At 35.6% G+C, this 26,103-nt stretch overlaps 2 long non-coding RNA genes across 4 annotated transcripts in view; one reads left to right on the plus strand and one right to left on the minus strand.

The window, feature by feature from the left end:
- Positions 1-2,799: 2,799 nt before the first annotated feature.
- LOC113435725 (uncharacterized) lies at positions 2,800-10,866 on the minus strand. 3 transcript variants are annotated; one of them, XR_015743895.1, is made up of 5 exons: positions 10,484-10,866; positions 5,905-6,108; positions 4,705-4,877; positions 4,436-4,516; positions 2,800-3,079 (listed from the first exon to the last, which is right to left on the minus strand). It is a non-coding gene; the product is annotated as an uncharacterized LOC113435725 (long non-coding RNA). The 3 variants fall into 3 exon arrangements; XR_015743897.1 differs by lacking the exon at positions 4,705-4,877; XR_015743896.1 differs by lacking the exons at positions 4,705-4,877; positions 5,905-6,108.
- LOC148125647 (uncharacterized) overlaps positions 8,930-26,103 on the plus strand; it is a 63,075-nt gene continuing 45,901 nt past the window's right edge. The window contains exon 1 of the long non-coding RNA XR_015743898.1: positions 8,930-9,045. This is a non-coding gene — a long non-coding RNA (uncharacterized LOC148125647). The remainder of the gene's footprint in view (positions 9,046-26,103) is intronic.

Raw genomic sequence — 26,103 nt, forward strand, 5'->3', positions numbered from 1 at the left:
ATAAGGCCAATCACTGGATTAGACTTCACTACTTCTGTTATCCCAAACATATTTTTAATATGTTTTGGGAAACAGAATTTTGAAGGAGAGCTAGAGGGTTGGATCATTATGCTCTCAAATCCTTACAGAAATAATCTGCAAAAGAGATTTATTTTGGAGAAAAAAAGCATGGGAAATAAGGTAATATCTCAAAAGCTTCACTGGAAAAAATTACAGTATCACTCAGCTGTAAATCATAACATGTCTGGTTTCCTACTGAAGACCACGGACCAGCAATTTGAAAATAACCCATAAAAATTTGGATGAGGGGATAGATGGAGAACTCATCAAATTTGCAGATGACACCAAGCTGGCAAGAATAGCCAACACTCTAGAAGATAGGCTTAAGATACAGAAGGATCTTAAGACTTGAATATTGTGTGCTATCTAACAAAATGAAACTCAACAGTGAAAAAAGTAAGGTTCTACACCTAGGCAAGAAAAACCAAATGCACAGGTACAGTATAGATCAGGGGTCCCCAACCTTTTGGAGCTCAGGGACCACTAACCAGTTCTGTGGGCATGGCCTAATTTGTGGGTATGGCTTGATGGTCATGTGACTGGCTGGGCATGGCTTGTATGTAAATACTATAAATATTTATATAAATATTGAATATTTTATAAAAAAAGAGCAACTTTTATCCAAAATCAGGCAAAGCAGGCAGACAGATTGAGTTGCTCACAGACTCACAGATTCATTCAGAGATCTATCTATCTGCCATCGGCTAGCTCAGTCTGTCACATAAAATTTGCTTGCCGTGAGTCTGCACTGAATTTGCTTTCAAGCAAACCTTCAGTCCTAAGGGAGGTTCGGCTGTACTGTAGCAGAGCCGAAGATCTAAAGACTAGCTAGAAAGCAAGAAATCCAACCATTTCCTGCTTCCTAGCTAACCTAAATCTCCCAGCATAGCAGAACAGATAATGGTCAGAAAAAGGAAAAATAGCAGTTTAGCAGGCGAGTTTGCCAGGTAAGGAGTAAGTGAGCAGGGAGGGTTCCCCTGGGCCATGTAGGCGGTGCAGCCTTGTGTTTTTGCACAGCCTGGATTAATTGTTGAGGGGGTGTTCTGGGGGTGAGATTTCTCTGTGGCCCACCAAATTTATTTCATGGCCCACCAGTTGGCGGCTGCTGGTATAGGTAGTGGTATAGGGATCTTGAGTCCTAGTGGACAATCACTTAAATATTAGCCAGTAGTGTACTGCAGCTGTCAAAAAAGCCAACCCTGGTTTAGGTTGCATAAACAGAGGGTTAGAATCAGTGGTGGAATTCAAAGATTTTTACCACCTGTTTGGTGGGTGTGGCTTGGTTGGTGTGCTTTGCGCACGTGCACACACTTTGCGTGTGTGCACCAAACATGCACTTTGCACAGGCCCAGAGGCGTTCCAACTCACCTCCTGCAAGCCTGCAAGCTTGCACTCACACGGCACTCTGCTGTGCTGCGCAAAGCAGTCACGCTTCAAAAGCAGGGAATAAAGGTGACTATGGGAGCCCGGGCTGGTGGTGGGCCCAATAGCAAAGTGACGGGGAGAACTGGTTTGGTCTCCGCTGCTCATCAGCGCTACTGGCTTGGCAGACCTGGGCCAAACTGGTAGAATACCACCACTGGATAGAATCAAGATCACATGAAGTGTTAATGCCACTTTATAATGCGTTGGTAAGACCACACTTGGAATACTGCATTCAGTTTTGGTCACCACAATGTTAAAAAGATGTTACGACTCTAGAAAGAGTCCAGAGAAGAGCAACAAAGATAATTAGGGGACTGAAGGCTAAAACATAAAGAACAGTTGCTAGAATTGGGTATCTCTAGTTTAGTGGAAAGAAGGGTGACATGATAGCAGTGTTCCAATATCTCAGGGGTTGCCACAAAGAAGACAAAGTAAAGCTATTCTCCTAAGCACCTGAGGACAGGACAAGACGCAAGGGGTAGAAACTAATCAAGGGGGAAAGTAACCTAGAATTAAGGAGAAATTTCCTGACAGAACAATTAATCAGTGGAACAACTTGCCTCCAGACGTTCTGAATGCTCCAACACTAGAAGTTTTAAAGAAAAGATTGGGCAATTATTTGTCTGAAATGGAATAGGGATTCCTGCCTGAGCAGGTGGTTGGACTAGAAAGCATCCAAGGTCTCTTCTAACTCTGTTATTCTATTCTATTCTATTCTATTCTATTCTATTCTATTCTATTCTATTCTATTCTATTCTATTCTATTCTATTCTATTCTATAAGACTAAAAGTCAACCAAAATGAATCCTGTGGAGATGTGCTTCAGCTAGTGCAGAGACTGCTAACCCTTAAGGACAAATCTGTTTCACATGGACTTTTGTTTATTTGTATGATAGCCCTGTCACCTGTCATCTTACGAGCCATTGCCAAGTCATCTCACTGGCTATTTCCTAGCTGGGTCCTTACATTTTTCTTTCTAGAAAAAAAGTAACATGGGAAACATTATTTGGCTTTTGTATACATTACTTTTCCACAGCACAAAAATAGTCATGTGCTTCAAATATAAATAAATATAAGGTTTTCCTTTCTCTAGCCAAGACTGCATCTCTGATATGTCTTTGAAAGTAAGAGTGCAAATCTGGCTATTGTCATATGAAAATAAATAAAGGGCTTTGATTAATTGAACAGCTGCATTCTGTGTTGGTTTAATTCTTCAGTTTGGAAAAGGAGGAGAAATATTTCTATTTCTGGATAATATTACACAGTAGGTCTAGTTAGTAGACATTCGCAATAAAGGTGAACATGTTTTGGAACTTAGGCAGACATGATTGTTTAATTGATTAGGTACCACCAAGTCATTTTTGACTCCTAGCAACAATATAGATAGATTACCACCCCCATGACAACTTGTGCCTAGTCAAGTCTTTCAGGTCTTCTAATAATTCAGATGGAATTGCTTTTCTTATCTTTTCTTCCACTTTTCCAAGTATTAGTGTCTTCTCCAGTGAGTTAGGTCTTCACACAGTGTGTCTAAAATTGAGCTGATCATTTCTGTGTTGAGTGAGAACAAGATGGGACGATTCATTCACTCTTTCTATATTTGTGACAAAAAAATTAATTTATATAATTATTTGTAAGATCCATATTGTTTTCTTTTAAAAAAAACCTAAATATACATAACTTCACACACACGCATACACACACAAACACACACACACACACACACACACACACACACACACACACACACACACCATGAAAAAATTTGGATGAGGGTATAGATGGAGAACTCAACAAATTTGCAGATGACACCAAACTGGCAGGAATCGCCAACCAGTTTGGTTGGACTGCCAAGGGATATGCAGAGATAACTGCATTCTTATTTACATGTTTTCAGGAAGATGTGAATTCATATTAAAATGAAAATGAAATATTATGACCTCATATATGGGTACTACCTACCTAGTACTTTGTAGTACAGGCTATTCACTTCTAATCCCTATAGACATTTCATTCTTTGTTTGTAGCAGGTAGTTAATATATCAAGATATTTGCTATTTTAAGGACTAAACTATCTTCTAAATATAATGATAACCTACCTACTAGATCATAAGGATGTGATAGTTATGATATCATATTTGCCTTGAATATAGATTGTGTCATGTTTGACTCTTTTTTGCCTAAGGAAAATGAGTGTATTTCTTAATTGACCAATATATATGCATATCACTTCAGACAGAGATTTAATGATGTGAACTCATCATTTACACCCCCCTCATATCCACTTTCTTTTTTATCCAACTTCTGTTATCCACTTCTTAAATAATATTCAAAGAGATAGGATACAAGTTGAAAGGCCATGAAGCAGTACAGGAAGCTTTGGTATTTCATTGCACTATCGAGATACCCTTCATCTTCTGGAGATAAGATACTATATTCTTGTTTATGCCCGTTACGTTCTGTGTTAAGTCAAGACTGTGAGGTCTATGGTTTTAGTTTGAAGCTTCTTGGAGGCAAACCATATTGTTCTAAGGAACATGGACCAGTAATACAGATTCAATAACGAAAATGATTTGCCTCCCATATATATCCATTTCCTCTGTCAAGCTCTTTTTGAGGGTGGATGGGCAGGTTTGAGTCAATTTGGATTCCTAGCAACTGCACAGATTAGTCCATGAAATATTCTTGTAAAGATTTCAGAAGTTATTTGCCACTGCTTGCTTCCTAAGGCTGGGAGACAGTGACTGGCCCCAGATCAACCAGCTAGCTTTATGCCTCATTGTTTCCTGAGTTTTAGCCTGTTGCCTTAACTACTACACCAAACTGTCAGCCTCCCAAATAGTCCACTGAAAACCAGTCATTTTGCCATCCAATTTCAGCACTGTGAATGTGATCCTAAGATACTAGAGTTAGAATATGTGTACAAATGGACAAATAAGGTTATTCATACTTGCATATGCACAGCATTGCTCAAATCCTTCTTTCTGTATCTCCGAGTTTTAATTTATGTCTTCAGTGTTGTACTTTAAGACTGAAAACCAGGAAGAAATACATTGACATTTGGAAAAAGATGATAAAAATAATTTTCTAAGTCCAGGGACAAGAGTAAAACAATCAAAAAGAGAACAAATATGTTTCAATACAAGTTCTTGAAATTTAAAAAAGAAGGTTTGGAAAACAAGCAGGCAGGAAGGGTTTCTTAGAACAGTGGCCTCCAACCTTTTGGGCACTAGGGACCGGTTCCATGGACAGGAGGGGGAGTGGTTTCACACACTGCCTGTATCCCACAGGTGGGGCTTCACTTGTTTATACAGCCCGGTTTCTGGCATGCCATGGCCCAATGCTGGTCCAAGGACTGGAGGTTGGGAACCTCTGCCTTAGAAAACTTGCAACTAAATACATCAGACATAAGAATGTTTGCCCAGTTATCAAACATCAGAACTTTGTGGAAATCAATATAGAAACACATTAATGCCTGTTGCAAAAATATTAAAGCCAAGATGGTAAATGAAGCAAAACAATGAATTTTATTTTACCAAATGATGACTAATAAAACTGTAACACAAAGACATTTGCACAGATCATTCCAGTGTTGCATGGACCTGAATCTGGTATCAATATCAACCATTCTTCAGTCATAAATCTGCTGAAGTCATTTGTAGGTTATAATACTAGCAGATCCAAAAGTAATTTCATGGAAAATGCCAGAAAATATTGTCACTCTTCTATTAATGCCAGAGAAATGGGGAAAAAGTATCACTGACAAATTGCATTGCAAGCACTACCAAATAGCCAGGATTATTTGTCTAATTTTTCATTCAGGGGCACCATAATATGCTCCTACTACAACATCCTGCAACATAGTTACAATAGACCCTAGTCTTGGACCATCTGATGTTGATTCTATGAAATAACTCCTGCATAGAATGGTAGTTCAACCCTGGTATTTAAAGCTGTCTTTAAAGCCCTGTATTTTATGATGATTTTCTCTATCTCTAATACTTTGGTCCATTTCAAAGATTTTTTTAATCAGGACTGTGCAAATGAGAAAGGGCTATGTGTATGTTTTATGTATTTAATGAAGCTGAAAGAAAGTCTCAAACTTCATATAGTATTAATCACAAGTAATTCCACCCTACTCTTTCATTGTTGAATTAAATCAACCTTTGATTTTCCATCTAACAAGAATTAGAGGTGATGGGGAGAATTTAATATTTTCTCTGTTATTTTTACATCTTCAAATTTATTCTTTCTACATGGTTGTGACTGCTCAAGCAGGTGATTTGAAGAAAGAAGAGATGTGAAAAAGGATTAAATATGATTAACCCCATATCTACTCTGAGCCTGATATACAATAAAACCCATTTGATCATGTAATAGTTTGTCTAAATGTAACAGACACCAGGAAAGCCCAGTTACCTGGAATTGGAGGCCTTCCAAATATCTGGTTAATATCTGTATCTCTTCAAAGGCAGTCCTTGAGTATTCTTTAAATGTTAAATGGAGATGACTTGAAGGCCACTTGGAAGATACAGCTGGTGCAAAATGCATCAGCATGGTCACACCTCAACAAACTCATGTTCAATTGATGCACCACAAGTTGAATTAGTTGCCTGTTTCCTTCTGGGTGTAATTGAAGAAGCTGGTTAATTATTATAAGTTGAGCAGAGTAATTTAGAAGTCAGCTGATCTTCTAAATCTAACAAAATAAATAATAAAACTACCCATTGTTCTTACCTGTTTGTTCTTCTTCTTGTAATCAGTACAGAGATTGCACATTTAGGTTTCACATATGGTCATTTTTCAAAAATCTGTTTTCTGAAAGTTGCTATGGCAGCAATATGCACCCAAAACTGGATAGCATCACCTTTCATTGTTCAATGGAAATTTTCAGTGTCATTGCTCAGTTAACAGTCTCTTACTGTCCAAATAATAGCTTTTTTTGTCTCTTGCTATCTCCCATGGCCAATTAGTATTCTTGTATTTTTTTAAAAAAAAAACACCTTATTGTATTGAGAATGCTCAATACATTGCTCAGAATCAGTCACGACAGGAGCAGCATATAAAGATGGCTAAAGAAATGAATAGGTGTTCCTTCATCGCCTCCTTCATTCCATTCAACAAGGATTTTTTGGATTAAGTATATTCTTCTCAGACACTTTGTGATTTGGCTATATAAGCTCTTCTCAATCAATACAAACTAACCTCTAAATGCATATATTGCAGTATGAAATGCAAACTTCATACTAAGTTATAATGTGTTTTTGGTATGGTGTCAAGCATGAAGCTATTGATGTTTTTATTATGTTTTTATATTTTATCATGCTTTATTGCTGAATACAGTATGTGAACCATATCACATTGTGATAGTTTTTTTCTGCTGTCCAATAAATGGAAACTTCCCCACTCTGTAGTTTCTCAGCTCTTTAGGAACACACGGAGTGAAACTTCCCAATGGACTGTGTCTACTCTAAGGAATTCATTTACAGAGAAAGTCTTCCCCCATTTCTCAATTGGCATGGCATCGTTCTTGTGGGAAAAATGTACAATTCTATTATGATCAGCACCCACTTGTATTATAAATAAATTATCCCTTTATGATGACAGAATTTTTGGTAATGGAAATTGTAGGACAGCTATTGGAAAAAAGCCCAGGAAGCAAAACATCTTTTTCTATATTTTATACAAATGGGAAGATACAGGACATCATGAGTTGATCCCTCTCCCCCACTTGCCATTCCTATCTTCATTTTAAAAGCCATTCATTGCCCCTTTGCAGACCTGTGGGGTTTAGTTCTAGATTTCTATATCCAGCAGAGCCAGTGTTGATAGCAACTGCTGTAGAATATTTATACTACTAAATAATTTTATATCTGTTTAAATGAGATTTCTTTTTTCCTTGGGCTTATTTTATATAAGAGTGGGTTAGCTAATTTAAGTAGCCTTTGGTGTGTTCTAAAATAATTAGTTCTTCTAATATATTATTATATTAATGTTGGGGGTGGTTGGGCTTGGAAGATTTTAATATTTAGAGTGTATTGGATTTTCTGCCTTAATATTAAAATACCAAGAACCTTCTTGGTTGAGAAGTGAAACATTTTCAAAGAAAAACCAGTTGTTTCTTGAAAAAGCACCTTGTGGAACAAATGGCAAAATACTTAGTACCAAGGACATCCATGGGGGAAAGAAGTGAGTGTAAAAAAATTCAAGATGGCTGACATGACTGTGTAGTACTAACTCAAAAATATGACAAAATAAACACTGAAGGAATTCTAATGAATTCTAAATGCATCTTGTGGGAAAGAATTTATAATGTTTCAGGGTCAGAAAAGATTTTAAGATAGTTTGGAAGTATTTTGAGAAACAAGTTTTTGGTGTGTTTGGGTACAATAAATCCATAGTCTTTCTTCTTTTTTAGTGGTGGGGGGGAGTGGGCTTTTTAAAGGTTAGCTCTACCTAATTTTTTTTTCTCAGGAATATGGAAAGACTAGAACAGGTATTTAATTTTCCCTGCAGAATGTTCTTTCCAACCCTAGGGAGAGAAATACTCAAAAGTGACCCGCCGATGTCTGGGTTATTACTGTATTTTATTTTGCCTTCCAAACCATGTTAGAGTAAGTTAATAACAGATAGCCTCTAAATGCTTTATTGTTATTATATATTATTATATTACATTGTAATATTACTGTATATATTACATTATTATATTCCTCCTAAAGAGAGCTTGTAAGTGCATAGGTAAAACAAATATGAAGGAAAACACAGTCCCTTCATTTCAAAATATGAAGGCGATTACCATCAAAAGATAAATAACTCTATTTCTTTCCAAAAGGATAAACAATATGACAAGGAATGAAACTCTGATATATTTTGTTGATGTTAAGAGATGAAGGAAAAATCATATTTTATGTTTTGGAGTCTGATTTAGTTGCATTTCTTGCCAGTCTTCTTTGATGCATTGTCTTTTTAGATAATATCAAAGGAAAAAAAGTAAGAAACTTTGAGGAACTAAAAGAAATGTTACAGAAACAAAAATGAAAGTATTAACTGGGCACTGATTAAGTTTCTATATAATGATATACCATTATGTTTTAAAGTTGATTAGCTGAATAATCTACAAGGGTTGGATTCACACACGAGCTAAATCATAAATGACAATTGGCATTCATAACACTCATTGCAATAAAAGAAACTATGAGTGAGCCCAATTGTAAGCAAAATATGTGTCTAAAACTTTTTGATGCCTCAAACAGAGAAGCAAGCAGGTTCTGTTCCAAGTTAAGTGGAAATTCTAAATCCAGCCAAATTGTTCTGGGTTGTAAATCAAAATGACCTATGGCCCTCCCTCCTCTGTCGTAATAAAGATACTACAGGAGGGGGGAGTAAGGAATTAAATAATGAACATTTGCTGCTCTTCAGTGGCACCTAGATTTTTTGCTTGAGTCTGCAGCCTCACACAGCAACTGCCATGCATGAACCTGCCTACTGTGTCCTTTAAATATAACATGAAATTTGAATAGATTCAAATTTCAAGATTCATGCCCTCCATCCTGGGCTTAGGTAAGCCCTGATCAGGTTGTTTTAGAATCATGCTAACAAGTTCTATATAAACTCATTAATATCCTTTAATTACTAAGTAAGTTAAATTGAATTAGTTATTAAATCAAATAAAATCAAATTGGTTATTAAATTAAAACAAAATTAGTATAAGAGTCAGCTCTTCAAATTTCAGCAGCAGTTACTTTGCGTTGTTGGAAGGAACAAACATACTTTTGAAGTCACTATTGCAAAGACTTTTTGGGGGGTGTCTTAGGGGACTGGAGGAGAAAACATATAAAGAACAGTTGCTGGAACTGGTTATGTCTAGTTTAATGAAACACAGAACTAGGGGTGACATGATAGCAGTGTTCCAATATCTCAGGGACTGCTACAAAGAAGAGGAAGTCTAGCTATTCTCCAAGGCACCTGAGGACAGGACAAGAAGCAATGGGTAGAATCTAATCGAGTAGCAACTTAGAACGAAGGAGAAATTTCCTGAAAGTTAGAACAATTAATCAGTGGAACAACTTGCCTCTAGAGCAGGGGTGGGATTCAAATTTTTTAACAACCGGTTCTGTGGGGGTGGCGAAGTTGGTGGGCATGGCTTGGTGGTCGTGTTATTGGCTGGGCATGGCCAACTCAATATCACTCACATCGAGGCACGCATCTCCTCCCCTGGCCTCTCATGACTGTGGGGTTGCTGCAACAGTCATAAGTGTGAAAAACGGTAATAAGTTACTTTTTTCAGTGCCATTGTAACTTTGAATGGTCACTCCACATAGTAGGTACCAGCAAAGGAGGGGAAAAATACTCCAGAGAAATTTCTGAGACAGGAAGTCTAGTCCTGCCAAGAACGTAATAAGGGTTAACGGAGAGGCAGTTTCTGTAAGGAAACTGGATAGGAATGCTTCCTTCCTATCATAGGAATGTTTCCTTCCTATCTTCCTTACAGGATTAGGCCAGTAAATTTCTTCTAACAAGCAGTTTTCCGAACTGCTTAGAATGTTAACAACTGGTTCTAGTGAATAGGTGCGAACTGGTAGAATCCCACCCCTGCTCCAGAGGTTGTAAATGCTCCAACACTGGAAGTTTTTAAGAAGAGATTGGATAACCATTTGTCTGAAATGGTATAGGGTTTCCCTCCTAAGCAGTGAGTTCAACTAGAAGACCTCCAAGGTCCTCCTTCTATTCTATTCTATTCTATTCTATTCTATTCTATTCTATTCTATTCTATTCTATTCTATTCTATTCTATTCTATTCCATTCCACTCCACTCCACTCCACTCCACTCCACTCCACTCCACTCCACTCTACTCTATTCTTATTGTTGACTCCAATTTTGGAAGTGGCTTGGCATTGCTTTTTCTTCCTAGGGCTGAGAGCAAGTGATTGGCTTAAAGTCACCCAACTGGCTTTATGCCTATTATGGCATAGATTTGGCAGTTTTTTTTCCACCTACCTTATGACTGGAATTGCTGTGATGTTAATTACCTTGAGGGTATGACTCCACTGACTTTGAACTTTAAAAACTTCTTCACTCTTATGATGTATTCACTTATAATCTTCTTGACTACAGTGTGCTTAATATTATCAGCTTGAAGGATGCCCAAATATTTGTAGTGATTATCTTCCTCCAGACTCTTGAGGTATTTCCATAGGGCATCTTCATTCCTTCGGTTTTCACTGTTTTTTCTCTTTGTCAGCATTCCAGAAAAACCCAACTCAGCATGGAAGCTGCCACTCTGTTGATGAGGGTGGCACATTGGTCCAGTCAAACTCCACTGCAATATTTTGGCTATATCTACAGTCAGTATTGACCACTGGCTCTCTTTCAGATGGTGTTTTTCCTCATAGCTTTAGATCATTGATATAAAAGAGGTGGGATAACCTGGCAGTTGTTTTTGATGTTTGATAGGCATGACCTAATGTATTCAGTGTTATTGACAGAGGAATCTGTGCAACAACAAACAATAGCGGTGATAAGAGATGTCCATGAAAGATTCCTGTCTTGTAACTAAAAGTTTCCCAATGTATGACCATTGACTAGCAACTACATCTTCCATTGTGTCATTGATCTTTGCACTCTTGCAGGGAGTCAAAGACTTTCTTGTAATCAATCCAAGCTACATCCAAGTTGGTTTTCCTTCCTTTGCAGTTTTTCAAAATCACCTTGTCAGTTAGAAGCTTTCAACTGAACGCTGGGACAGTTGCCTAGTGCTGACTCCTTTGCTGGATCTTTCATTATCAGGTAGATTTTTTCAGATGTTAACCATTCTTCAATTTCCCCTCCTTGCAGGATGTTATTGGCAAGGAATGGGTCTAGACCATGCAGTTCATCTTCACTTGATGCTGATTAATTTTTGATCTTCCCTAATTTCCCCCCATAATTTCTGCTGTTATAACAAGTTCTTTCATTTCAGTTCCATTTTTATTTTTATTATTACTAGTCATAAAGAGAACCATATTAAGGTTGCTTCAGATACATGATTAAGAAGATGTGAACCCACTTATGGCTGCCAAATTTTCATTTTTATTTTAAAAAGCCCTGTGTTTTAAATTACTTGTGTTGTCTTTCAGACCATTTATTTTGAATGACCTCAAATGATTTTGTCCTTCAATTTAACATGTAAAGTAATCATGTGCCTGTAACTAGGTATTGCAAAGCAATGATTGTGCAATGTGACTGTTGAACTGCACACTTTGAGATTGGCTAGCTCTAGAAATAAATCTGGTGTCTGTACAGCTTGTGCTTATGTAATGTTATAGAGCAGTAAACAAGTCAGAAACTCTAAAACAAAATACCTGCAGATTAAAAAAAACAACTAAATAAACAATGCATATAAGAGAAATATCTAAGCCACATGTCATTAGGTTATAACTGGGATACAAAAATACTGAAAAAATAATTTCCCATAAGGTACATAGAGTCATCTAAGGTAAACTTGTTCTTTAATGACCCCACAGATGGTGACCTTATTGTACTTTTATGTTTGACCTAGAATGTTAGCTTCCTATAAACTAAAGTCTCTTAGTTTTTCATCCAGTGGATATGGGAGAATAGAACACTGTGGTCTTGAAAAGAGATTTATTTGGAAGTTATATTAATGTGGATCGCTGAAGCATGCAAATTCATCCATTCATATGACATTAATTTTTCTGAATGTGAAATATTGAGACAATGGCACAAGAAACAACATCTATTTTTGAATGGATCAACAATATAACTATTGATTTAAAATTTGTTGAATGAACCAAATTTCTGGTTGGTCAAAATTCTGAAGATTACAGTAGCAATTAACAAATTGAAATCAAGAATAGATACCACTGATGATGGAGAAACCTGGATATATGTACTTACAGAAATAATGTAGATTATTGATAATTTTGGAGTAACAGTTGGGTATATTTTTTCTTATGTGTTTACCATAAAAGCCATTTTTTCTTTCTTTTTTCTTATCACACCATATCTTCTTTCTATTTGATTTTTCTTTCTTTTCAACTCTTTCTTTTTTCTTTTTGTCCAAGTTTTTCTAAAATTTAATAAAAATGTATTAAAAAGGAGAAGTCTAATTGAAGTGAGTGGAATTGGCAAGACCATGGTGATTCCAACATTTACTGAATCCTAAATGCTAATTTGGTTCTGCAGATCTTGGGAAGGGAGATAATTCTATTGGGAAGAAATAGGAAATCTCTTCTTTAGTGCCATGATCCTGAAAAGAGAATCTCCCAAAAGGAGATTGCTATGCATTCACATTACTAAATTTTTAAGAAAAAGTTGAATGTTTGAACATGGTTATCACATCAAGCATGCACCACAGAAAGTCTCCATGTATTACATCTCACGCTGGGAAAAAATGCAGTCCAGTATTTAACTGCCACAGATTGAGGGGTTACATTTGGCCTTTGAGATGCCTTGTCAGGGCCCTTGATTCAAAAGATTGGAAGAGCTAGTTCAAAGGAGTAAACAGATCTAGAACATTACAAAAGTAGTGATATCAAATTAATACTGTGTTAACTCTCTCCATGCATTTAATAAGTCCTGCCTTCTATCACATTAAGTCATTGTAGTTGTGCTTTTAAAGTTGTAGCAACGTTTGGCACAATCTCATCTGCCATCATCAGGCTTCTGTATTGTGTCCATCAGACGGACACAATACAGAAGCCTGATGCTGGCAGATGAGATTCTGCTGAAACGTTGCTACAACTTTAAAAGCACAACTACAATGATGTGGGAAAATACCCAAACAAAGCTGAATGCCATACATGTAAGTACCCTGAAAACTTAAGAAAACAAACACTATATATATATATATATATATATATATATATATATATATATATATATATATATATATATATATATATTGCTGTCCAACATAAACATTGATTCTCAGGTATAGATGGGGAGCTTTAACATTTATTGATGTGTCTTAAATCCCATTTTCATTCTGTTGTAAGTTGTTTCATTTTCCTTTTTTCTTTTCCCAACCCAAGAGCAATTTGTGTCACACTAATCCATACATGTACTTTCTGCTATGGGATGTCAGTCTTCCAATCAGGCTTATTGTGTGAAGCCTTCTCACAATAGCCATAAATAATGAATGTTGTGCCAAAAAGTAATATTTTCAAAAAGTAGTGAGAGCAGGATGACAAAGCAAGTAATGTTTTAGTTTCATTACAATTTAGAAATAGTTGCAAAAAAAGGATAGTCCGGGAAACAATATAGAACACGAGAGAAGTTAAAGCATGGAGTAGCAAAAAAAAAAAGAGAGAGAGAGAGAGAAGGTAGAAGGACATAAGTAAGGTAAAATAAGGTAAGGTAAGGGCAGGTACAGAGCCAGCAGCAACAGGAGAAGAATGCCAACAAGCCCATAAGATGAAGAATAAGGTGGAAAGATAGGATGAGGTAATGTGGGATCTTTGAGGATCACACTGGAACCTCATGGAGCACCAAGTATAGACCTATGATATAGATGTAATGACAAAAATAGAATTAAAAACTTTAGTGAAGCAAATATACTTCTTAAGAACCATGAAATGATATCAATGAATTTGCATTAACTCAAACAATTGTGAATTCAGACCATTTTCCTTTTTAAATGTAGATAAGAAAATTTGCTGTAAATTTTAGATTCAGTTTAGAACTCAGATGTCTGAAATGGTTAGATCTTCCAAGAGGCCACCCTGCTTTAAACAAAAAACCAGGAAAGTTTTTTTTTTTCAAAATTAACTTTATTTTATATATATATTTTACTTAATGTATCCAGAGTACGCTTTCAAGAAGCTGATCTTCCTGTCTCCTTCCAAATATACTCTTTTTGTTTTTGATCTCTGGTTTACAAAAGACTTCTGCCCTCAAACAAATGTCTTTGAGCAGGAGAGGAAAAAAAGCAAAGAAAATAAACAAAACCTCCCATAAAAGCTGGATTGTTTTCTTTTCTTTTTTTTTAATCATGGACAACCTTTTGTGGGTAGATGACATTGTGGTGTCAAAAACACATCATTCTATCATAAAACCCAAATATATATTTTGTGAGGGTTGAAATGTAATGAGTTTTCACTCTAAAATTATCCGTTCACCCATCTCTAATAAAAATAGCAGTGAGCTACAGCACTAAACCTTTTACTGTTAAATAAATATAAGCTCAAGATTCTTTTCTTTCTCTGGCTATGTTCTGCAAAACCTGCTATTCAAAGAACCCAATTTTATGGGTTGGTCCAACATACTAAATAAATTAGAAACATGATAGTTCAAATAAGGTACTATCAGAAAATAATGAAGATGAAATAATTGAGCTATGAAAATCTGCCTCTTTGTTTCCATCTTATGGCCTTCTGGATTTATGGAGCACAGATTCGTCTTATTTTTTAGAGTTTCACATGGTCCTGAAACGAAACGAATGGAAACTAATCAAGGAAAGAACTGACCTAGAAATAAGGAGAACTTTCTTGACAGAACAATTAATCAGTGGAACGATTTGCCTTTAGAAGTTGTTGAGGTTTTTAGGTTTAGTGGATGTTTTTAAGAAGAGATTAGACAATTATTTGTCTGAAATGGTATAGGGTCTTCTGCTTGAGCAAGAGGTTGGATGAGAAGATCTCCAAGACAACTCTATTATTCTGTTGTATTTTGGATTTCTTAAAGTTGGGTATTTTTAAACAAGAATTTTCTGAAAGGTTTAGTTTTTGTTATCCTGATTCAACAAGTAAAATATTTAGCAGAAGTGAATTTAACAATGTTTCTTGAATGACGAGAGTTTAAACATCTATGTGCAATGAATTTCTCTTTTTATCCTGCAGGCTGTTCTCTGAACCAGAGAATACTCAGAAGTTAGTTTGCATGTGCTGAAAGTGAAATTCAAATGAAAAATAAATATCTTATTTACAACTGAATGTTACAACCCAAAAATTACAATGTAAGCTGTAAATTGATTTCCTCCACCAGATAGCATTTTTTTTTACTATTATATAGCACTAATGCAACGTATTAAACTCTAAGCCTAGTTTCATAAAAATATGGTATTGATATAATATAGTAAATCTAAATAGAGAAAACTTATTATGAGTTGACATGAAGGCCTAATTCACAGATCATGCTAATACAATGGCAGAGGATTCCCAGAAGACCCTGAATCATAAACTAGCACATTCAATTTTAGTCTAACTACAGTTAATGTAACCTTAACCTTAATCTTAAACTTCTTAAATTTCCAATTTTAAACTTCCAGTGTAGATAAGATGGGGGCAAAGCAATGGTGTAAGATTCATAATTTGAAACCTGTCATACACCATTGAAGAAAATGGGGGAGGGTCTTTTAGATAAAGGAAATGTGTAAACATTCTATGTTTGTTTATTTAAACCCATGTATGTAGAAAAATGGACCACTAGTAGCAAAGGACTTAGTTACAGTGTTGATAACTATACCATTGGAAAACCTGCAATGTTGGATTTGGAACAGATTGTCATGTAAAAAAATCTATCCATGTGGCCCCTAAGAGTCAACAATGACTTAATGGAATTTGACCAACCAACCTATTTGATTTTATTTCAGCCTTCACTGTCTTCTTCCACTGGAATTTTGGCCCTTCCATTTTTGAGCTGTTATATCTAACTTATTTCTGAAAGTACAATATAATAGTAATTCAGTTGGACTGGTATAAATTGCCATTCATTAAACTAACCTAATGTAGGCATATTAAACAGAATCCTATCTATGAGCCTAAATATTTTAACACAGTTTAACAATAAGACTAACATAAGTATCCTTTCAAATAGTATTCCATGCAAAGCATTGATATTGGAACAGTAACCAAAATGGCTGTTGGTCAAACTATTTACTTTATGCATTTATGTGTTATGTTAAACTATAATTTGTTTTAACTATAATTTGTAAAATGAACTGCCATTTATTTTATTATTTATTTATTTATTAAATTTATTAAATTTATATGTTACCCAGCTCATTGTTGGCGCAACTCTGGGTGGCTTACAAAATGATAAAACCACAAATATAAAACCATTAAAATTAATAAAACTTAAATAGAGACTAAAACCACAGGATTGGACCCTCTTACCCCATCAATCACCTCCAGCAAAAAGTGGCCTCACTGGGGCTCCAAGCCAGTCAGTGGGACTCACCCCTGCCAGTAGCAGATTTGTATAATATATAGTAGTATAGTGTACAATATACTGAGTCACCCAAATCACAATGGCTGGTGATATAGCATAACAATTGAAACAAGCTATATTACGGCTTAGAGTGCTATGTAAATCAGTCATTTTGACTGGACTGTTAGAATATTGAAGATGGAAGGCAAGTCAGAAACATTCTGTAATCCTTAAAAAAACCTTCAGGCAAAGACATATAGTGAGACCATAAGCTAATAAATCTGGCCTCTATTCTATCAGTTTTATATTTTCTGTTTTGGATGTTTTCTCTGTGTTCAGTACCTTATTTAGAGATATATTTTGCAATTACCTCATAAATCAAACTTCCCTATCTTTAAATAATCTTTTTTCTTTTTTCATACATAAGCTCTATAAAGCAAATCCCTCAGGTGTTGTCTTCATTGTATCTGTTTGCCTTTTGTGACACTAGACTGTGGGGTAGTTCAAAATCTGTCTGACACATCATCTCCATCGATTCAAGTTGCCTGATAGACATGCAAGCTCAGGCTATAATGTCTCAAAATAAAAAAGAATCCCTGGCTTTATGACAACACTTGCTGAGAAGCAAAGCACAGATAACATCAAAATTGCCTTTCAAGTCCCATGAAAGTTTAATTCTTAATATAAATGAGAACACACAAATCTTACATGAGCAAACAATGATTACCTTGGAAACTGTTGCACTCAGAAAGAACAAAAATAATAACTAGAGTACATGAAAGTCACCTATCCTTTATCTCCACAATCTCATTGTATAATGGAGCTATGAGGATTGTGATATTGTTGTTTTTGCATCTATGATTGAAAGAGCCTTTGATTTAAACTAGCACTGCTTCAATTCAACTCTGCAGTAATTTCAGTTCAACTCTGCAGTAATTTACTCTGCAAGTAAATTTTGACTGGGATGAACATTCTCTCCAACATTGTAGGAGATTTGAATATGATTCTCCTCCCCAATTAGATGAAGTCGGTCCAACATTAGCTCCAGTGAATGAAACAGTGTTAACTAGTTGATGGTAAATATGTTTGAAATGTGTTCTTTCTGTTGTGCATGCATTATTGTAAGTATTGGAATAATGGAAAAACAGATATCACTGTACGACTGTGGCAACATAGTTTGGTAAACCCATTGTTACCTTGGCACCACTTCTGGATGAATTGAAAATGGAACTTAAAAAGTACAAAGAAGATGCACAAGAAGGGAAGGGTTCTTCTGGCTTTGTCTTTCAATTCTTAGAAATGGAGATTTGGAGCTATGAGAAGCAACAAGAAAAGACTGCAAAACAAGAAGACTGGTACAAAGAAGAAGCCATCTTTAATGAACAAATAATTCTATGTGGGGAAGAAAAAGGAAAGTGGGGGAAAGAGAATGGAGAATTTAAGACTTAAAAAAACAACCAAAGAAAAGAAAAATAATTTGAAAAATAAGTATAATACTGGAAAGCCACAGAAAAGGGGAATACAGAAGAGAGAAATAGAGGTAGAGAGAAAAGGGGGTAAAAAGGGGAGAGAGAAGAAGAGAGGAAAGAAGGAAAGGAAAAGAAGTTACAAAGGACTGGAGCAAGGTATAGAGAAACAGGACCTATTTAGAGATAATGGGTGAAAATCTAACTGAAAAAGGGATTCTGTAAAGGTACATAAGATTGTATTGTTATATTAGTAATAGAAATAACTTTAGAAAATTGGAAACAACTTATGATTAAAATGAGGGATAAAATAGTTAGTGTAATTTAGTGAAATATTTGTGAATAAAATAAGTGAAATAAAATAAATGAGAAAATTGAATTAGGAAGGAACGGGAACTTTTTAATTAGTTAATGTTTTATAAAATATAAGTGAAGTGGGGGTGAACTAACTATGGAAAGCTTATAATTGTTCCCATAGAAGTATGATATTTAATTGAAAAGTAATGTTAAAGATGTTAAGACGTTAATGAATATTAATATAAATGATAGAATTGAATTGGAATGGAATGTTGTTTTAATTATATATATTTATATTTTTTTTCTTTTTTAAAGAATACAGTGTGTATTTTAAGAATGTACCAAGCAGAATCCGAATAGAAGCTATGTATTATATTGAATGTTACAACTTTAGGGAAAAGATATAAAGGCGTCATACTCCAATCAGTAACTACAGGAGAAATTTTGTTTAATGAGAAACGATAATAGATAATTGAAACAGGACAGGCAAAAAATATAAATACAATGATTTGAATTGAGATGAGATAATTAAAATAAAATTGAGAAAATTAAAAGAGGGGAGAAGCTATGCAGACAATGTAAAATAGTAATAAGATATGGAATAGAATATAAAAATGAGCATGAACCTGAATTTGTGCCTGTACGAAGAAATGTAACCCGGGATTATGCTGCTTTCAAAAAAGATGTTTTATTTGTTTTTTTTCTCTTTGTGAAAACTCAAATAAAATTTACAAAAAGGAGAAGAAAACCTATACAGAAAGCGAAGATCAGTGAAACAACTTGCCTCCAGAAGCTGTGAATGCTCCAACACTGGAAGTTTTTTAAAAAGATGTTGGATAACCATTTGTCTGAAGTGGTGTAGGTTTTTTTTTTTTGCCTAAGCAGTGGGTTGGACTAGAAGACTTCCAAGTTCCCTTCCAACTTTGTTATTCTATTCTATGTCCAGAATAAGACTCACATTTTTCATAAAACCCATTTGGATTTCACACCTCTTACATTTTCTTAACTTCTCCTCTCCTGAAGTCTGCTAAGGTTAATTTTATTTTACTTTCCAAAAAGCAGAGGGAGTAGGGACCACATCAGAAGTCTACATGCAGTCCTTGGAATATGATTTGTATACCTGTGCTCTGTGTCATAGATGAGCAACTTTGTTATTTTCTTTTAATGAGCAGCTGAAGGTAACAGGGCTGACCACTAAATGATATATCCAAAGTGGGATTTTGAGTGAAAAAGGAGTTGGAATGGCTTGCTTGCTTGCCTTATTTTTAGATATTTTAGACCTAAGTAAGGGTGGTCACTAGTCATGGGTTTTTTGATCTGGTCATTGTTTTCTTCTAAAAACACACACCAGAAAACAGCATAAATAATTTGTTATTGCCTCCTTCCTTGGGTCAGTCACTCCCTCTCATGCCTAGGAAGGAAGCAAAGGAAAATCACTTCTGAAAAACCTTGCCAAGAAAATTGCAGGGATTTCTCCAGCCAGTCTCCAAAAATCAGACATGATTGAACTAATTTTGTGCCTAAGGAAGGACTGGAATACAAAAGTCTCCAAGTTTCTAGCCTGATGCTTTAACCACTATACCAAACTGGCTCTCTTGTGCTCACCTTGCCAGATCCTATGTAAATATTCAGATCCCAAGCCACGAAAGACTACAGATGATAATTACCACTTTGAATAGTATAGCAACTCTTCACACTTAAGACAGGATTATTTTTTCTTTTTAAAAATATTGCTACTAATGACTAAGAACAGCTTTGAAAGGTTTTGTAACATATATGCATCGTGTCTGAGAACCATCAGGTGGATCCTTTTAAAAGCCTACCCCAGCTCTGTTTAGACATTTATTTTCCAACTCAATAATTCAGAGGCTTAAATGGAATGGGCCAGCTTTTTATGTTCCATACAGAACTTTAAAGAACCGGAGAGTTCAATTTTGGAACAGTCAAGGTTGTCTTTTGAAAATGTGTACAACACGGAAGTGTGAAGGCAAAACATGACTCAGTCAGTTTCAGAATTCTGAGGGGAAAAAGTGAGGGGAGGTGATGAAAATGGAGCAGATGAGACCATTGATTGTTACCTAAACGGCTGTGCACATTACACTGTTTATTTTGTGTTCCGAATATCTTGGGAGTCTCCAACAGTTGGTGTGGGAGTTATATTGAGAACTAAAGTTTCCTGTAGCTGGAATGCCGATTCTGTCAACAAACCCAAGAACAATGTAACATCAAGCCTGAGAATTACCAAACAAGCCATCGGAAAGAGAGAAAAAAGAGGTGCCAGATTTAAACTGCTCTTGGCATAAGAGGGAATTGCATTCTCATATTGACAGAAGTGGTTTCCCCTAATATTTATTAAATACTTTTAATCTATCAGTACTGTATCAAATGTCTGGGTAGTGTCTTCCTAATTTGAGTGTGAGGGTTGTCAGTTAACATCCAGCTTATATTTCCTATCTTCAACATGGCCCACAATTAGAAGATCTAAATGTGGATACTTTCTATGCCAACACCAAAAGCCAGCACCCTCACAAAAATGGTTTTACTTGGCCTTCCTTGAACCCAGGTATAGTGAATGCTGTTTTACCAAAAATACATCTAAATCAAGAACGGATAATTTTTTCTATGCTTATCATATCATGTTTGTCTCAAAATTGCTAGGAGTGCCATAGCAACTAAGATTTTTTCTTCTCCAGTGTCACTTTCTTTAGAATGGGGGAAGCATGGTAGGTTGGGAGAAGAAGTCATAGAGCATCGTTTGCTTTTCATAGCCAATGTGCCAAACTTCTTGCTGCAAATATACTATTATTATTTTTAGACTCAGTGTCTTGGCGTTGTTTTTTTAAAGTCTTACTTTAACTTTTTTAAAAAATGAAACATGTTATGTAAATTGATAAATAATTAATATTATATCAATGTTTCCCAACTCTAAAAATACAGGTGAGTTTTTATATTGCCAATTTAGTAAAGGTGCTTTAAAAGGAGCATGGATGGATAGGATAGGAGTTAGGGAGAGAAAGGAGGGAGAGAGGGAGTGGAAAAGAGAGGTGGGAAGAAGTAAAGGGAGCTGGTTAACATTTAGTTTTTCTGACCTAGTTATAAAATCTCCTTCCTGACCTACTTCTTATTCAAGTTTCATAGAGCATACATTTTAGAACAGCTTTTGAGAAGCAAAGGCCAAGCACTCAAAAATGTATGGACAGTTAAAAATTAATATAAAAACTAGAGAAATCCAACTGCTCTATGGATTAGTGTTCTTCCCAGAATTAAGTTGTTGATACTTTGAATGTGTGGTTGAGTTGTGGATAATAAAGACACAGATTTCTTTTCACATTACATCTGAGATTCTTTGATTGAACAACATGCCAGTATTCAGCTGGCTTGCTTGGCACAGAGATGCTCCAGTTACACTTTGCTGAGGACATACAGTTTTTTTATAATGAAACCTCCATCTCATTGGCAACCCACTGCTGCTGCTGAAGGCAGTCCAGCTTTTACCAGTAGAAAGTACTGTTTTCCCAGTTATCATAATATAAGACCTCCTATGTTGACATTTTAGTTTGTTTGAAAGAAGAGTCTTTGAAGGTCAGAGACCTGCAGGCCCCCATTTGGCCTGCTGCAGGATCTCTTGTAGCTCTATGTCTGGGCAGTGCACTTCCATGGCTTTATTTTTGTTTTGCTTTGTTGTGATGACTCCTCCTCTTTGTTCCTATTTGCCATGAAAATATCAACTTCATAGAAGACTTCAGGCTTGTTTCCGATTCTCTTGGGTGTTTCATTTCCCCCCTTCTTTTTGCAAAATCCTGAAAAGACCTGGAACTGGGGAATTAGGAGTTCTGGCAGCTTGAAATTGACTAGTCTGCTGTAGTTGAGTACTAAGTTGAAATTGACTAGCCTATCATCTGTTCCTTTTTACCAGATTCCCAGTGCTGGATCACTGTTGAGCATTCTGTCCCAACACTGGAATCTTGTTCCATGGTTTTGATACATGTCTAGTCAGAAAAAGGCTCCATTAATTATCACAGTTTTCTTCCAGGAAAATGCAAATTATATTGTAGCATGTACTGTAATCTTAAACATCGTGAATCTTATTGTGTAAAGTGGATCTATTTCTAAATAAACTTGTCACATGAATAGGTGGTTTTGCTTCAGTAAAATGTACTTTTACAAACAAACAACATTTGCTTTCATGTTTCATTGATGTAAAAGACCAGTTTCCACACTCCTTCCCTCTTCATGCTTTTTTCTAAGGTGTTTATTTCAATAACTTGATTAATTTCCTCCTAGGAAGAATATAGATAGACATCTGATGACAAATAAAAGATGAGAGACACACATTACCTTGTGAAAGACATGGTTTAAGTGGAAACTGTTTTCCAATCTCCGCCATCGTAGTTGGAGGAAAATTACATCTATTTCATTTTAATAGATTCTCACCAAAGAATCAAATATGTGATCACTTATTTTGCAGGAGTCATAATCCTCTTTTTCTCAATATCCATTAAAAAATTTAAAAGTATTTTTATTATATGATGAAAAAAAGAATTGATTGAACAGCATGTACACACACATACACACCACACTTAGGGCATATAGAAAAATATGTTTGAATATTGTCACACAGCATCAAGCATAAGAAGCACAAAGCAGGATTTCTTTTATGGCATGGGAAAAATGTGAGAAAGAAGGGTTGGATTTAAAGTAAGTGATTATAAGAACAGGTAAAAACGTTGTCCTGTTAGTGAAAAATCAGCTGTTGCTGCTGCCTTTCTGCTTAATAAAGATTTACTAACTATACAGGTTTGAGTATCAGGGAAGCTTCAGTGAAATTACATCAAGCTATAGAAGGAAATCTGAGGCACACCATCTGTGTGAATGTCCCTGAAGCATGTATATTAAAAGCAGAATATCATGTACTCCAGCAGCAAGAAGCCAGTCAACAGTGAGACATTTATAAAGCTAATTAAGATTTAAATTTGGCCTTTTTCATCAAAGTCTCCACTTAATGATGCACTGGTATGAATCAGCATTTAAATGAGCTGGTATCTAACTCCAGATCAATTATTGAATAACCAACCTATTTGTGATAGTCTTGTGCTCCAAAGATTATAACATATTAATTTTGTTAATTTTATAGGAAACTGAGAGCGGAAATGGAAAGTACAGAGTTGATAAGCAGATACGAAACACACTCAATGGTTTTAAGCTGACGCGGTCTAAAGAGTCCTCCCAAAGGTATTTTTTTCAGGAGGCAACTAGATTTTCTGGTTTTTCTTTGAAGACATTTCACTTTTCATCCAAGAAGCTTCTTCAGCTCTGACTGGATCGTGGGGAGTGGAAAGATCATCTGACCATCCAGTCAGACCTGAAGAAGCTTCTTGGATGAGAAGTGAAACATCTTCAAAGAAAAACCAGAAAGTCCAGTTGTCTCTTTAAAAAAGCACCTTTGGGACAACCATGATGTGGATGACTGAGAATCTCCAAAGACATATAGAGCATCCTATATACAGTCATATGATCAAGTTCCTTTGGTCATGTGTCATACTTATGGTGAGACTAGAGAGGAATAGGTGGGAGACAAAAATGGGATGGACTTCTGAGATAGATCCTCTTGTCATGAGTCCTGACCTTTATTTGCACTCATAATTCTGCACAGCAATACACTTTTGGCATAAGTCACCAACACTCTTTGAAAATGAGATCAGTGTGGCCTTTGAAAATCAGCAAACAAGAGCTGAATGCAGCCAACCATTCAGATAATTACAGTAGTTGCTAGAGACACATGATAAGAAAGAAATATCAAAAGTAAAGACATCCAAATAACCTTAAAAAAATCCTCTTTGATTATTCTTCCATTCCAATCCCCAGTCCTACATTTTTATTACTGTGCTGACATGCTCAAGGAAGAATGCAAGTTGATTGCAGCTCTTGGATGAATGGTATAAATAGACTGAAAAGCCTTTTTTAATTAAAAGAGAAAATGGATTCTAAATGGAAATTGATTTTAATTTACCATTTGTTTGAACAGTCATTTTAATTGTTTAGAAGGAAAAATCATATATTGGTAAAGTTCTCGGGTTGGGGTTGCTCACCTATCTCCAGTTTTTCTAACTTCCTCAAATATTTATGTATATTTAAATGTTTCTACAACTGGGAAGTTTCTAGATTAAAGGATTAGCCCTAATCTAATCCTCAAAGAGTAACCATGTTGGTTTGACATATTAAGTGTTATTGTTTGATATCTTTATAGAACTCCAGCTTGGGAAATGTTTGAAGATGTTTTGTCAGCTTTCCCATATATCTGGCCCTGAAATCAAGAAAACCCTTTAACTGACTTGTGTGGTCTCATTTTATTTACACAGATGTAAATTCTACTAAATAAAATAGAGCTTGGTTGCGAGGATATATATGTAGGATTACTGTCAAGTCTCCAAAAGTATTTTAAGTTTAGTAGAAGTGAAACATCTGTCCTGATCTCAATATAATACCATCAACAGAATCATTTCAGAAAATCCTTGCAAAAATTTAAACTGAGATCTGTAAATGGTGTTACCTGCTAGAGAAGTGTGGGAATAGTTGCATCAATTTTCCATGTTTTATTAGAGGCTGCATAATTTCAGTCCAAAGCTTGGAATAAGGAAATGTTAGGACTCCAGAAAGCTTTGAATAAAATTATTTATTTATTTATTTGTTTGTTTGTTTATATTTGTCAATTGCTTACAAGATAATAGGTATAAATAAAAACATAGTTGGATACATGGATACATATAAGAAAAATAATATATATATAAAAGAAACAATAGGACGGGGATGGTAGGCACGTTGGTGTGCTTATGCACGCCCCCTACAGACTTCTTAGGAAAGGGGTGAGGTCAATAGTAGACAGTCTAAGGTTAAAGTTTTTGGGGTTTGGGGAAGAAACCACAGAGTCAGGGAGAGTATTCCAGACATTGACCACTCTGTTGCTGAAGTCGTATTTCCTGCAATCAAGTTTGGTGCGATTAACCTTGAGTTTGTATCTGTTGTTTGCTCTTGTATTGTTATGGTTGAAGCTGAAGTATTCATTGACAGGTAGGACATTGCAATGTATGATTTTATATACTATACTTAGATCGGACCAAAGGCAGCATAATTCCAGGTTTTCTAGGTCTAGAATTTCAAGTCTGGTGGCATAAGGTATTCTGCAATGAGTAGAGGAGTGGAGAACTCTTCTTGTGAAATATTTCTGGACTTTCTCAACTTTGTTAATATCAGATACGTAATGTGGGTTCCAGACTGATGAGCTGTATTCGAGTATTGGTCTAGCAAATGTTTTGTATGCTCTAGTTATTAATGTAATATTACCAGAGAAAAAGCTACGTAAGATTAGGTTAACAACTCTTGGCTATGTAGTTACAGTGGGCTATAGCACTTAGGTCATTAGAGATGAATACTCCAAGATCCTTGACAGAGTTTGGATCATCGACAAGGTCTTGACTATTCAGCCTGTATTTTATTTTCTGATATTTTTTTTGCCAATATGTAGGACAGAGCATTTATTTGTTGAGATTTGAAGTTGCTATTTGTTTGACCATTCTGATAAATAGTCAAGGTCTTTTTGAAGGGTAGCAGTATTGTCTGTGGTGTTGAATAGCTTTACATCATCAGCGAAGAGAATGCAGCTGCTCTTAATATGATCACAGAGGTCATTTATGTAGGGTATGAAGAGAG

This window comes from Pseudonaja textilis, chromosome 5 (genome assembly GCF_049901715.1).
Source record: "Pseudonaja textilis isolate UNSWEBS1 chromosome 5, rPseTex1.2, whole genome shotgun sequence".
NCBI lineage: Eukaryota > Metazoa > Chordata > Lepidosauria > Squamata > Elapidae > Pseudonaja > Pseudonaja textilis.